At 52.2% G+C, this 13,860-nt stretch overlaps 1 protein-coding gene across 2 annotated transcripts in view; it reads left to right on the forward strand.

Moving 5' to 3' along the window:
* Positions 1–13,860, forward strand: part of LOC137921498 (UNC93-like protein) — a 33,542-nt gene that overhangs the window by 3,543 nt on the left and 16,139 nt on the right. The window contains exon 2 of one of the 2 annotated variants that reach the window (XM_068764286.1): positions 12,454–12,605. The exons of the other annotated variant lie outside the window; for it this stretch is intronic. The gene's annotated coding sequence lies outside the window, so the exon portion shown is untranslated. The remainder of the gene's footprint in view (positions 1–12,453; positions 12,606–13,860) is intronic. 2 annotated transcript variants of the gene reach the window in all.

Genomic DNA, 13,860 nt, shown 5'->3' on the forward strand with positions numbered 1-13,860 from the left:
CTTACCTTGCTAACAGATATACATCCCGACCAAGATATCACAACGTACGTTAGGAATTACGGCAGAGGTCGGCAATTGAATATTCCGCGAGCGTGACGAGGTCGTGCGTGAGGTGAGCGCTGCCCGCGAACATAACGTCGTCAATTTTCCTCGTCCACCGGCCGCGACTCCGCCATGTTCCCGCGGCGGGCTGCGACGGCCGTTGACGTCACGGAAATATTTAGCTCCCGAACGCGAGCCCTCCCGTCAGTTGCGACTGGTGTAGTAAGACGCAACTGGTCGGCGGGCCAGCACGTGCTGCGACTGCCGTTTTGTTAGCTGTCTTTATATTTTTTAACACATAATAGAGCGATGCATTCATTCTGCGGCCAATGTATGCTTCTTTTTTAATTTGTGTTGTTAATTTGCCTGAATTTTTTATCAGTAATAATCTATAAAAGACATGAAATAAGTCGCTTATTCGTGTCGCACACGAGCAGCCAGAAAATTGAGAGTAGCGCACGACTTGGACAACATGAAGGGCATCGGCGACGAATCTGCCCTCATGTATTTTGATAAGTGAGCTTCGTCATCGTCATATCAGCCGATGGACTCTCGTTGCGAGCCTTTCCCCGAAGAGCGCCACGATGATCGATCCCGCCCTTATCCAGCGACTCGCTGCGAGCTAAACCATGTCGATCTACTTGGAGGGGGCCTACCCACGCAGCCTCTAACATATTCCTGCAGAAATTCATCCGGTTTTATTGTGTTATCAGGATTCTTGCTGCAAGTTGTAGCTTGAGTGTAATCCAGGTGCGATCCGGGAGCGACCTGGGTGCGGTTCGCGCGGGGGCGCTGATATGTGTCCGCAATAAAGGCGCTTGCGGCGGCACGAGCGGCTTATCGCAGGCGGCGTGCGCGTGCGCCCGTAATAAATTTTATTGTCTTCCGTTATCGTCGCCGCGCACGCCGCCAGCGCCGCTCCGCTCCCCCCACCCCGTGGCCCTCTCATCGACTACCGAGAAGGTGCTGCATCTTATAATGTCCGTCGTGCACTGCGGATCGGCACACTGCGAGAGTCAGTCGGTCACTCGTTACATCGCTGCTTGTTTATATTGCGGCTTACAGCGCGGCGTGTGGCGCGTGCACGGCATGGATTACGCTGTTGTTGGTCGGTGTTGTGGTGTTGTTGGTCTTAGCGCTAAGACGCGTTCTGAACCGCGATGTTCCCAGTGCGCAGAAGATGCTTCAAGATCACTACCGCAGTCCGGGTATCGTGATCATTTCAGCAGTAGAACTTCTACGGCTGAACGTAGGCCTTTCCCATAGATTTCCAATAGGACCGTTTAGAAGCAACCTGTATGCTCTTCCTCATACGCTGGCTCGTCAGTCTGTGGTCTCTACTCCAGAACCTTGAGATCCGAACGGCCGTCTTTTCTACGCGTTATGTGACTTGTCCACTGCCACTTCCACTTGCTAATTCACTTGACTGTGTTTGTTATGTCATTTAACTTTCGTTCGTTTATGGGCTTACTCTCGATTCGAACTCGTAGAAGAATTTCAAGTGTAGCCCTGTCCATGGCCTCGGATATGGTAAATTGAAATCAATCCTTTAAAAGAACGGTACTCTTTTATTCTCTTAAAAGAACTCTACAACTTGACTGTCTAGATTCATCCATATATGAACCGCCCCGGCTTTATTCAGAAATGTACCCGAGACCTACACACGGTTGCCTCGCTCTCAGTCCGCGAGTCGCTGGAGTAATGCGTAAGGTCCCTCTACTGGACCGAGTAGTCGTGTTCATTGAAATAAACAATACACGTACGCGTACAGTGATGTCACAGCAAGCGATAGTTTGCTCGTGACACGGATAGCAGCAGTGCGCCTGCGCTCCGGCGGCGTACTCACTGAGTAGCTTCGTGCGCACCCGTGGCCACTCTCTTTGGTTCTTACCGAGAATTCCATGGGTAACGGTTTCGGTTTAAATGTTGCCTTGAAGAGTTGGTAGGCTGACACTGAGCTCGATGGTCTGCGATTCCGGTGCCTTAGGCAAAGTAACGCGCCGAGCCGATTTAGTTACTCGCTGTTGGATGTCTACGTGTTTAGCTGTTGTGGAGATATCCCATGCCGCTCGGGGCGCACGGGCACCGACACCCCCAGCGGCGGGTGAAGTAAGTAAGAACTGCGATCACTGGTCTAATTAGTAAATAAATTCGAACGCCTGCCTCCCACACGTAGCCGCTCGCGTCTTATGTAACGCCGTACTTAGAAATATTGTTACGTTATGCGGACGCGTAGCCGGCACGCGGCGCCGGCCGAGCGCGCCGTTGGACGCGCCGTTGGACGCGGCGGTGCACCGAGCCCGCGCGCACCGGCGGCACCCGGTCGCTGCGTCCGACCGCCTGGCCGCAGCACGCTTTACGAGTGCTTCGGAGCTCAGCTATCTTCAGATCACTGATTGATGTCTTACCGCTGCGAGGTGAAATGTTTACAAAACGTCTCGCCTTCAATCTGCTAAATTCGTGAATGAATATTTGCTGGGAGGAAAACGGTGACCGTCCATCAGATAAGACAAAAACGAGCAACCATTCTTCATTGGGCGGCCGTGATTATAATTTGAGCTTAACTTTATTCCTTTGCAGTACTTCGTTCCAACAATAACAAAAAAGCAGTCTCCGAAACTCTGATTTCCGAGGACTAGACCGGGGGCTCCGGTAGGCGATAGGAAATTGTTGCAGTGCATAACCGCGTTTCCCGGGCGACCGGCGCGGCGGGGATCGCAACCTCGGCGCGCTCGCGGAATCATCTCCGGAGAGGTCACCTCCTAGCGACGTCGTTAATATGTTTCCTGTTGAAACTCATTTATGTATGGCACATAACGCCGCGTGGCGGTAATTAATGCGCCGCGAGGCCGCGACGAGGCCGCGACGTCTCCGGCGCCGCGCCCGCAGCGACGCGCGGGTAGTAGGTAGCGGTCGCGGGTAGATCCGTACGTATATTAAAAAAATCAACATCGGTTAATACCGCGGGCCAGACTGGCAGCTTGCGGTCGGGGGCCTCCTTCGTGTTCTCAGTTGTCATCGAGTGCCGAGCGTCGGGCGAGCGCTGGGCGCGCAGATGCCGCGCGGCCGCAGGACTCATTTTCGTTCAATAACATCGCGCGCTCTTAATGTTTGTTATGAATTAGAGTCGACTTTGGTGAGACGAGGTGAATCGTTTTTCAATGCTAATCGAGAGAGAAGCGCGGGACGGCGGGTCGGTGGGGGGGGGGTCGGGGAGGAGAGGGAGGACACGAACTAGTTTTAGGACAATAAGGACAAAGCAAACGAGCGGCCGCGCGATAAGGTCGGCCGTTCACCCGGCGACAGCTGATTCGGAACTCCTCCGGCGCAGAGGTCGCGGTAACTAGTTTCTTTGTTTACGGTGCGCCGCGCGGGTACCGTTGCTCCGGCGGGCACTCGCTGCCTGCTAACGTTTTGACCGCTTGCTGATCTGCGGCTCGGCTTGCGCTCGCTCCCGGGTTCGCGTCTCACAATATGTATTGGATTCCGCTTAGTGTGACCGTAGCCGGCTCTTGCGGCAAATATTTATATTAACGATACTTTTTGAATGTCGCTATCGGCAGCTCGCATGCCACGGGGTCGGCGAGCCGGCTGTCCGCGCCGCGCGTACGCGTCCCCGTTTGCAATTGCTTGGTGCTGGTCACACAATGTTCCGACGTAAACAGACAATGCCGACGTAAACTGAACCAGTGTATCCTTACGGGACAGTGCGACGGGCCCTGCGCTTAGCAAATGACGCCGCGGCGGTGACGTGGCACCGTCTGTCGTCAGCTCGGTCAACCGAGGCGGCGCCGGGGGTGGCTCCGTATTGAAAAGTCACCTTTGCAAAATAATTTCGTGTCATCATTGATTGGAAGCCGCGTCACAGTACAGAAGTACTGCGGATAGCTAAAGGCAACAGTAGCGTCGTACGTGGAATCCTTTAAAAGTGTTATTTTGCCATTAGCCGGAACAATAGCGTGGAGCAAGCGATCGTGAGTGCGCCAGTGCGTCGCGGTAGCGGGCGGCGGCACGGCGACGCGACGTCTCGCTCGAAGCGGCGGCAATACCCTGACGCGGCAGCGTCATGGAACCTTTGATGGCATAGGCGGACCCGCGGATCCGCAGACGTGCACTGAGTTTTTGTGGGACTCATTTTAGCAATTAAAATAATGAGTATGGTTATTATCATAGAGATGCGAGCCGCGTGTACCCGTGGCAGCGGCCCCGCGCTTGTGCCTTGTGCCGCCTTGCACCTTCGTCATAAATTACACAAAAGATCGGTCAGGTATTTAAACGTCGTCGGCATGCAGCGAGCGTTCCTTTCGTACGAATCGTTATCGTACAAAATATAACTAATGGGCGTGCGAGTTAGGCTGCAGCGCGCGGCCGTTGTGGGGGGAGGCCGAGGCGGGGGAGGGGCGACTGATAACGCGGCTCGCTCGACGCGGCCGCCTCGGATTTACGCGGCGATAGCGTTACAAGTGTTTTCGAGCGATTTACATAATTACCCAATAACAATTACAACGCAGCCGCCTCGCACCGCCCCCGCCCCGCACCGGCCCCGCACCGGCCCACACCGGCCACCAAGTCCATTAAAATCGACGAAAACAACTCAATTAAGTTTTGAAAACATTAGCTTCTCGTCAAATATTTGAATGTAGTAGCAAGAGAGGCGCGGGGCGCGACGCCTGCTCGTCGACTTGTTTCAGAGCAGCTCCATCGGACCACCTCTCGGATGCACCTCCACAGCAGTGACCTGTGGTTTCTGGACGTGGCGTCTCTCATTCAGCTCACAAATATCACTATAGATTTCGAACGTTGCACGTGCACACAATACAAGTTTCTTGTCGGGATTTGTTTGTGTACACATGTAAAAATTAAATAATTGTTCGGTCATATTGTTAAAAAAGCGGGCATTGACGACGGGTGCCCGAGCGTTTAGTTGGCCCGTGTTCGACACTTGCCCCGGCGGCAAGTGCGCACAAGCGCTCGACGTTCGCACGCCCAGTCCTCACGGCTGTGTGAACGTCAGCACGACGAACGTGGCTGTCGTTCGGAGCGTTCTCTTTTAATTTACAGTTTGTTTGTGAGTAGGAGCAACTTTAAACAAACGGGTTCGCGTGGAGCAGAGAGGGAGCGCAATGGTACGCGGAAAGCAGGTCGCGTTGGAGGGCGCTCTGAGCCTCCGCCTTCCGAATGTGGTGCCTTAAAGTCGTCGTGTGTGGATCATAATGAAGTGGCGCGTCGCGAGGTTTCGCGCGACCGACATTCGGCAATCGCGCGCTGACGCCGGCCGCTTCGCAGTGCGCTACGACATTTTTTGTTAGCTCCTAATTCAGAGTACCGTTGTCGGCACATACACGGACTCGTTCCACTAATCTATTGGCGGTCGCCGATGTGCGCGCGGAGCGTTTCATCTCGTCGTGCTCGTGCGCTATTTGAAAGTAACGGGAAAACGTGTAAGAGGTGGGCCGCGAGACGTTTCGAGCGCCGGCATCGCTGCGCCGCGCGGCTCCGCCGGACCGCACGTGCCGGCAGTGCGCTCGCTGCGCTTAGTATTCGCGGGCGGGCGCGCGCGGAACTCTGCTCTTGCTCAACTGAATGGTTCTCTTGTTTTCACTCACTAGCAGCGGCACCGCAACGCACGCTGACTGCGTAATGGCGGCGGCCGCGAGCCGCGGGCCGCGACCGATGTGTGTCAGGTGCTCTTACTTTAAAGTGAAAACCGCTCTCGTCACCGAGTGTTTGTCGGCGGTGGTGTCACGTGACGGGCGCCCGTGCCCATCTCGCAACTAGTCTGCAGTTGACAGCTTCTTTGCCTTGTCGCTCACCGCCGGGTCAGCTATATTGATGATATGTTTCTTTTTCAATCCTGGTTAGGGCCGTTACTACCAAAGGCGCGCTGCGGGAGCGCGACAGAGACGACTAAAATATCAACGAAACTCATTTATAAGAATTGCACGTTTACTTTCTCTCGTATGTTTTTTTGCCAGAAGCCGCGTGTTGAGATGCGTTTCAAACACGTCGTATTGTACCGACGGTCGCAAAACTCGGAAGCAACAAAAATAATATTCTCCTCATCAAAGCTTGGGTTGGCTGTTGGACTTGGGTGGGCTGCCAAGTCTTTCCAACAACTTTTTGCAACAACACGCACGTCCGCGTCAATATTTACGTTTGTCCTCTTAAGTACAATTAAATGTTTTCTGGTGTAAATTTCGAGAGCAATGCTTTGATAGTTACCGCATTTAGACCTGGGCGCTTCGATGAGTGCCTCTGGCAATAAACAGTGTACGCACCATGAAGTGACACGAGAAAATTCTTAAGCCGCAAATGGAACTGAATTACATTGGGACGTTTTAGGATTATTCAAAGCCATAGAGTGGGCACATTACATATGGAGTCCGGGTACTGACCATGCCACAGGGACGGGCGACTGACTATCCCAAGGAGGTGTCGGATCATCTCATCCATAAGTCCCTAGTTAACAGCATCACTACCATTGAAAGTATTTCGAGCTGGGTCGTACACCTAGCACCCAGAGCACCGCTACGACATTCGCTGCAGCTCTTCAGGTATAGGCGCCCAACTTGTCTTGCTCACATGATCAAGTAGAGGCTGTATGGAAGGATATAAGCACTGCAACATTTACTTCCTGTATACAATTCACTGTTCATATGGCGACTTCAACGTAAGGTTGATCAAGAAATGATGACTTTAGGGTCCAGCAATTTGAATCCTCTGAAGTTAGAGGTGAACAGACTTCCTGGAAAAAACAGCGAGTCTTCATGATGAATTCTATCTTCTAGAAGCCACCTGCATCCCCACTTAGATCAAATAAGGCTTTTCACATGTCTTACCCGCTCCAAACATCAGCGGGCTCGGTTCTTGAAGTGGTTTACTCAGACGTATCTAGCTGTCTGGGACGAACAGTCACCTTGCGTGAGTCCAAACACGAGACAGAGGTAAACCGTAGAATACAACTCGATGGGGCAGCGGTCGGGAAACTAGGAAATATTTTTTCAATACGGTTATGATGTGTCATGACACAATGATGCATACAACTCTGAAATACTACCCCTCACTCTGGTCCTCCTCGGTAAGCTTTGTACGAGATCGAATCAGGAATGAGGAGATACGCGGACGAACGAACCGAACATGTTTCAATGTAACCGACATAGCTTAGTGGAAACAATCAGCTAGCTAGCGATAGTGGGCAGGCCGCAAGGCGCGCAGGTCGGATGGCCGCAGAGTCGCCTCAACGTTATGGAGCGGAGGCCGCGTGCCGGCGAGTGCGGCGTTGAACGTCTTTCCGCGTAATTGGAGGTCGGTTTCATTTTTCCTATTGAAATTGTAGAATTAATAGAAATAGAAATTATAATAAAATAGCAAATTTTCCCTAGGGGAGAGACGTGAAAACTACGGAACTGGGGTGATGAAGTCACAGTGCCATATCACCTAACTGTGAAAAAATATGCAAAGATTCCAATTTCCATGATGGTGATGAATTTGATTCGATTCGTTTTGAGAAGTTCACGTGGTAATGATTGTGAACAACTACTGTCGTTCGCGGCGTCTGCGTCTCGCGTCTGGCCGCTCTTACAAAATGTTCAAATATATATTTCTGTAATGCGCACCGTACCGCTGGGTGCGCAGCCGGCGGGCTCAGCGGCCCCGTTTGCCGAGTGCATTCGAATGCAGATGAGGCTCTAGAACGGTCGGAACAGTCGCGGCCGTGCGCGCAATCAATGAGAATACAATATCGCGCTAATAGGCTGAATAGGAAGCGCGGCGGGCGGCCGCTCCTCGCGCGACCAATTATTCTCGCATTAAGATGTTATCGCGCGTGTTGCGCAACGCACGCGCCCCGACCCCCGCGCCCCGACCCCCGCCCCGACCCGCGCCTCGACCCGCGCCCCGACCCGTGCCCCGACCCGCGAGGCTGAGGCGAACGGGTTCGGGTCGCCGCCTCGTCACCTGCATTATCACAACACATTAACGTTTAATAAGGTTTAGCCGGGGCACGGCACAAACAAACTGTTTGGCAATGAACGTGTTAGATTGCGCGAGGTGCGCTCGCCGCACCCATGCCGAGAACTCCGAAGGTCGTCGCAAAGTTGTTTGTTTCTACGTCGTTAATTTGGCTGTAGCGGCGCGTCAAAACAAAATTCAACAAGATTACGACAAGGACGGGCCGGCTGATGTCAGAGCGGACTATCCATTTCCGAGAACCAGAAATAAAAACATTTATAAAGCCGCACGCGTCCACACCGCGGGCCGGGGTCTTGAACGGTTGCACTTTGGGGTCGCACGCTGCGGAGCTGCAGAGCTTGAGCATTTAACTTAATTATGGAAGCAGGACCGGGCTCGGCATTTCTCAAAGACCTCTCGCCCGCGTGCACCCCGGAGGGAACATTCAATAGGCAAAGCGCGCAACGACGCGGAGCGTGTTGAGGTTGATATCGGCCCGGTGCTGACATTTGGTAATATTTCCTAATGTCTGTTAATTGTCGGTGCAACTACTGTCGTGTCGACTGACTTTACTATTAATATTTGCCGAACATAGCTTTATCTTCCTGGCCTTTTATCTTTACGTAACGTGTTAGTATAATAACACCACAGCATAATTTTTGTGAGAGCACAGTTTCCATCGTCCGTCTGTGCGTATAGAGATGAGCATCATCATCAGCAATCTGTTGTTAGCACTGGCCTAGTGTTGTCAGGCCGTCAAGTCGCAGCGGGGGAGCCCGCGGGTCGCAACGACGACGCCGTCAACTACTCTGGCGCTGGTCGGTGCTAGTCGCCGGTACGCGTACACGCACGCGCACACACACACACACACGCACGCACACACACACACGCGCACTGCGCCGACAATTTTTTTGTTGCCTTACTTAACTTGAATCGCGGAAATGTTACATTACGTTGGACTCGACCTCTATTTACCATCTTAATTAGCAACAAACAAATACGTGTTCTTCTGAAAGCTGTGACCTCCATCCCCATATAATGTTCATTAATATATCCAGGGTGCAACACGACCGACGGATCAGTCGTGGTCCAGAGCTGGCAACCTGTCCCTTTCCACCGTGCTTGTGTAGCAACTCGTAGAGGTTCGGCAGATGTTTGAGAAATAGTGATTTTTTTTAAAATACCTGATTGTTTTATGTATCATTAGGTTCTCTAACGTAATGTTACAAGGCCGCCGCAAGGCTCGCGCCGGGGTTCCTCTAACCTGATCCCAGACCTGGCTCAAACGCGAGTCTTTTGTGTTGCGTAGCAGCAGCTAATCATTGCCGAATCAAATTTTAAATAACACGAAGATGGACATATTTCTTTAACAAAGCTAAATATTATTAACGTTCATTTTGAGAGGCTGCAGAATAATCACGTGTATATTTTTCTCCGACCCATCTTAAAAACTAGCCGGCGTTCGAGTAAAACAATCGTCGGTAACTTCATATGACCAGCACACTACAACATGTTCAAATTATCATTTAGTTGTTAGGGAGCAGCGACGTTTCTTACTGACGCGTATTGCCTGCCGCGGAAGGTTTTTGTAGAGCCGATCGCCTGAGCATTTGCGGCTCTTTTCAGTAAACAACAGACGTATAGTGCTGAGGGTAATCAATTAGATATTGGCATGTCGTCCGAGCACAGGCACCGGACCGGGCAACGGCGCCGCGGCGCAGGCTGGCGCTGCGGCACCTATTTCGTTACTGTTCCGCGCTTAAACTGATAAATAAAAAGGAAAGGCCAAATGATATATTTTTTATATTACGAGCTATATTAACATAGTAAGCGGCTTTTTCTTCTAGTATTCCATACGTGTTTGTTTTTCTTCTGGTTTTCAAATGTGCTTGGTTCAATGTAAAACGTAATTCGTGTTATATCCGGTTTAGTATACAGCTGGCAATAACCCCAGATAAAAAATCAACAGGGTTCAGGTCCGATGACCGAAGAGGCTAGGGTGTGGGCCCACCACGGCAATCTATCGTCCGGGTGATAAAATTAAATATTCTTTCACATTACGAGCATACTGGTGTCATCGCACTGAAAATAATGAGATAGTTTCAACGTCTGATAGTCGTGTGGGATTTTCATTCCGACATAAACGCACATAAACTAAGAACTTATTTATGTTGCTGTTGTATTGTGTATCGTACTCTTTGGCCGTCCGCCTGGCGGGGCGGCGCGGGGCGGCGGCGCGGGGCGGCAGCGCGGGGCGGCTGCGCGGGGCGGCAGCGCGGGGCGGCGGTGCAAATTTGCACAGCTGACGGCACTCAACGAGCAACGGCAACGAGCTGGCCCGCGCCCGCAGCCGGCGGCGCCCCTCGGTGCGAGCAACACGTGCAGAGCGGCGCCTCGCTGAACATTACCGCTGCTGCCTTGTACTTACACGTTATTGTAGACACTGTCCCGCTCGTTCAGCAACCGCTGCCGAAACAACTTCCCGTCAATTGTTATTTATTACAACAACCTGAGTCGTACGTTTTGCATTTGGAAACCGAAACGATTCCATTCAATCTCGAACCATACATGCTACGAGTATACTGTACTAAAATATTCTTTTCGTAAATAACAATCACAGAGAAAACTTTAATGAAATCACGTGGGGTTAAATATTAATAATTGCTTTGAAATTTTTTACATTTACTGACGACCTGTGCAATTATGATTAAAATGATCGTGAAGACTGATAAGTTTATTTGCGTTTAGCCTGAACAATACCGACTGTCTTAGCGGCAGGAACTCTTGTTTGCAAAAGATTTGACTTCTCTTGACTTTACTGTCCGATATGAGCTGTGCGACTGCTTGGGGTTAAACTGAATAAAGATCACCGCTGAACCGGGACACCGTGTCCGCGGGAGCACCGGCGGCGGGGCGACTGCGCGTCGCGGGCCTCGGTGCTCGGTGTGCGCCCAACAGTTTCCTCTGACGCAGCGTTTCCTAATCTTTCATGTGCCACGCCCCACCTAAGCCTTTCTAAAATTCTTACGTCCTCCTATGTGATTTTATTGTTCAAATATACATTTTATGTTAAAGCAAAAGGATTGAACTCGTTTCGAGTCTATTTTCGAATTGCCTCGCTGTGGGGCGTGGCCGTCTCTTCGGACACCACTGCTCTAACGTCAATGTTATTATTGCGCTAGGAATAATATTCCTTACTTTTTTATTAATGTGTGTGCAAGTAGATAATATTTCAACCAACACCGTCAACCTGCTGCGTAGGGCAAGTGTCGTGAGTATATTGTGTGATAAGTAGGGCAAGTGCAAGCCGGCGCCCGTGCGAAGACAAAATAATTTTTGATCAGTTCCATAATGCATATTCCTTTCGTTATTGCAATAGCTGTGCGTGTGCGTGGCTCTGCGAATTGCTTCTGAATTAGTGCGCCGCGACTGTGTTTGCTTCAGAGTGCGTGACGACGCAGCTCTTCCTGCGGAGTTGCGCGCCGCGCGATCAGCCCGAGTTTTCTAGCAGAATCACCTATTTCGGTTTGGTTTTTTTTGTATCAGAAAAATCAAGCAAGAAACCTGTCCAATACTTTTATCAGTGTTTTACTTACATCAGGGCTCTGATCGTGATAGCGGCTTTTGATTTAAATTCTCGTAGCGACAAAACCCAAACTGGCCGGTCAATTGCTTTCAGCTCGAAGGCGCGAGCCGACCGCGAACTTTGTTGCGTTTGCTCAGAGTCGCGCGCGGGCCGTCTCGGTAATCGACGTAAAATGATTTCATTCCCTAAGCGTTTGTATTGGGACACGGGTGGATTTCATCGGCACCTTAACTCCTAGCAACGGTTCCTGGCCGCCGGGCCAGCGCGTCGGGGGCTCGGCCGCGGGCAGCGCCGCGCTCCGCCCCCCGCAAACTTCAAAACAAAACATATTTTTAGCTTTCGGCGAGGAGATGATGTAATTTCGCGCGAGGCGCATGGATCCGGTTTTATTTCCACAAGCTTTACGTCTCCTCGAAACTTAACCTTGACCGCGCCTTGTCGGACAAAAAACGCGCAGATGCGCGCCGTGGCCTCGGGGACGTGTCCGTTCAACGTACGCCTCGACCGTCCTAAGGAAAACATACAAAATTCCCTGTCCCCGCTGCGCCGGGACCGGCCACCGTGTGTCTACACACCTCCGCCCGTCCGCGCGGTCCGGGCAGGCCTATGGATAGGGCCCGCTCGCGGCGCGGCCTCGGTGCACGCGGCCATTTAACGGCTTAATCGCTTTTAAGAAACGAATGAGGAAAACGTGCTCAGTTTTCAAACGAACTTGATTTTACTCTTGTGTAGACGTAAAGGCGAGAGGTTCGAGGAAGCAATTAGCCGGCGTCAATGTATCGATGCTGTGCGCTACAAGCTGAGCGAGCGAGCGCGCCGCGTCTCCGAACTGAGCGCCCGCCCTGCCGCCCGCTCACCGCGCCGTCTGCTTGTAGGTCCGTCAGCAGGTGTGCAGGACGCGTGTTGCGGGGCGCGGGCCGCTGCTCGCGCGCCACCCGTGCAGCGCGTGCACGGCGTGGGCCCGGTGCGGCGCCGGCGCTGCCACCACTGCAACCACTGCAACCACTGCAACCACTGCAACTACGTAGTACGTATAGCGCCTCGTACCATCTCTCCGACACCTCCTGACACACGCTCACACTAGAACAATGCAACTGACAGTGTATCACCCTCTTATCTATCACCGGCTTCCTATCGCTTGTTAGAGCGAAGCCCGATTTGTTGATATTTAATAATACAACAGTCATTTAGCGCTCATGACGAGCTGGCTCTATTAAAACGCGCGTGAGGACAGCTGCAACACCTCTTACTGAATAGACAATGACTCAGATATCGTATCGTGACATTGGGGGGTGAAAAGTTTCTAACGTTCCCGTAGAAGTGTTGGCCGCCGCAGTCAGCCGCCTGCGCCGCGAGGCAAAATCAACATTCACCAGTATCGCTGGCAGCGGTCGTGCGGCAGCTGCAGTTAGCCGTGAGCACGAGGGATATTTCAGGATGATAATAGGAAGGGAAAGAACACTTCACAGCCGGAGGAGAAGCTATTCAAAGACGCGGGCAGACGCCCCGGGCAGCGTTCGCAATCTGGCGCGTCTGAGCGCACGCGCGTCTCTGTGGGATCGCCTTCGTCGCATCATAATGATCACCGCATAAAACGAACGTTTCAAAGACTGCGCCAACGTTTCAATATGACTTTTATCTTGTGCTTCTATCACTTCCTAACTAGCCTGCCTGCCTGCCCAGCCGTGGTACACGCTATTAGTATCGATCATAATTTTACCGCTTCATCAAAACAAACTCTTAGCTGGTAATTAGTGCACTTTATATTGGCGTTAGTTTCACACAAAGAGCTCTAAAGATTGCGGCCTTTGGCGCAAAGCGTTATGATTCCGTCAGCGGTAAGCGTCGTGGTTAAGGCTTTGGATGGAGCCGTGCGCGGAGCCGACTGTCCTGCGCAGCCTGCTGCCGGTGCGCTTCCGCATTCCGGGAGCGCCGCGCGTACTTCAACGCGCACCAGCGACTACATATCGGCTGCGACCTTCCGCGCGCGGCGAGTGTGTTGTTTGCGCGCCGCGGCTCGGATTCAAACGATCGTCGGCAGTTGGAATCGTCACGACTATAAACAGGTTCCGTCAGCGAGCGAGTGGCGGCGGCCCGCTCGTGACGCAGCGCGCGACCTCTCGCTGCTAGCTAGGCTTTCGCGCCGGCTCCGTTTGCGAACGATGTGAGCGTCGCAATTTTTCCGGGTTGAAAAACGTGACGCCATCGATGTTCGTTATGTGAACAGACAAACCTTTTCAGTTTCGAGTTAATCTGCAGTAAGTCGGCCGAACGAACGTGTG

Source organism: Battus philenor, unplaced genomic scaffold (genome assembly GCF_028537555.1).
Source record: "Battus philenor isolate CCGP_79_NKW_IND1 unplaced genomic scaffold, ilBatPhil1.0.hap1 SCAF_1, whole genome shotgun sequence".
Classification (NCBI taxonomy): domain Eukaryota; kingdom Metazoa; phylum Arthropoda; class Insecta; order Lepidoptera; family Papilionidae; genus Battus; species Battus philenor.